Source organism: Portunus trituberculatus, chromosome 36 (genome assembly GCF_017591435.1).
Source record: "Portunus trituberculatus isolate SZX2019 chromosome 36, ASM1759143v1, whole genome shotgun sequence".
Lineage (NCBI taxonomy): Eukaryota > Metazoa > Arthropoda > Malacostraca > Decapoda > Portunidae > Portunus > Portunus trituberculatus.
The window spans coordinates 3680716-3682245 of NC_059290.1; the positions used below are offsets into that span (position 1 = coordinate 3680716).

The window sequence follows — 1530 nt, forward strand, 5'->3', positions numbered from 1 at the left end:
CGAGGAAAAGGGGGGGGAAGATGGAATAAAAAAATCAATAGACAATTCCAGATAAAAAGGAATAAGTAGATGATAAAGGATGGATTACAAAAGATGATAATTCTATAGTTATAAAGAAGTCCTGATTGGCTCTAGAATAGTTACTAAGAATTCAACAACAATTTATTTAGTTACCAAGAATTTAACAATTTATTTAGTTACCAATAATTCAACAATTTATTTAGTTACCAAAAACTCAACAACAATCTATTTAGTTGCAAAGATTCAACAACAATTTATCTAGTTACCATAAATTCAACAACACATTTTTTTTCTTTTTCTTTCCATTCTTTCCTGTCTCCTCCTTTGAGTTGATGTATGATAAGCCTGGCGAGGCAGAAAGGCGGGCAGGCACCATTAACATTTCTTTTTTTTCATTCATTTCCTTTTTCCTTTCATTCTTTTCCTTTTCCTTTCACATAATCTCTTTAGTTACTATGAATTTAAAAACACAATTCACCTCCTTTACCCATCCTTTGCCTGGCCTGGTCCAACACACATCCGGCCCACTTCAAGAGTTACTTTACTGAACAAACACGATAAATAATATATAACTTCAACATAAAATACTCCTTCCCATGCCGGGAATCGAACCCGGGCCTCCTGGGTGAAAGCCAGGTATCCTAGCCACTAGACCACATGGGACTGAAAAAGTTGATTGAAGTGGTTTATTCTATTTTATTTCTTCAGTATTGAGACATTTTTACTCGAGTTTGGGTATGTTAAGACGATTTTATTGACATTAAGAAGAGTCGATGGAGGTCAGAAGATTAACAACCACAGTCTTCACTATTCTAATCCCCCACATAAGTTTCTGAAGATGTATAAAATCACCAAATAGTCACCAGCATGAATATGAAAACGCGCCAAGGAACCGAATGGGTTAATTATGTCACTTTTCTTGAAGTATAATTGCCTTTTTTTTTTTGTAACATACTTTTTCTAGATTAAAAACACCATTTCAGTCAATATTTGCAAACATTTTAATTTTCCCTTTTTCATTTCCTTTTTACTGCGCGGCATTTAGCATACCACCCATCCCACCCTCCTCTCTCTCTCTCTCTCTCTCTCTCTCTCTCTCTCTCTCTCTACACGTGTCCATCATGGTAATAATCCTCCCTGCAATACTGGAAGCCCTGTCAATGGGGAGTAATTACTTGAGAACACACAGCCAACCAATTTACTTCACTTTACGCCGCTCAAATATTCCTCTTCCTCCGCCTCGATCCTAATCTCGCTCCCCGGCTCACAGGCATTTAACTGTCTGGGGATGCTGAAGAAGGGTAAGAGGAGAAAAAAGGGGAAGAAGGGAGGAAGGGGAAAAAGAGAAAGGGGAAAAAAGAGGAATAAGAGAGTAGTGTGTGTGTGTGTGTGTGTGTGTGTGTGTGTGTGTGTGTGTTCGTTTTATCTGTTTCTGGTTTAGTTTGGCTTGTGGTTAGTTTGTCTTCATTATTATTGTTATTATCGTTACTGTTGTTATTATTATTATTA

At 37.0% G+C, this 1530-nt stretch overlaps 1 non-coding gene across 1 annotated transcript; it reads right to left on the reverse strand.

Moving 5' to 3' along the window:
• Nucleotides 1-612: 612 nt before the first annotated feature.
• On the reverse strand, nt 613-684 carry Trnae-uuc. The gene has a single exon. It is a non-coding gene; the product is annotated as a tRNA-Glu (tRNA).
• Nucleotides 685-1530: the final 846 nt, after the last annotated feature.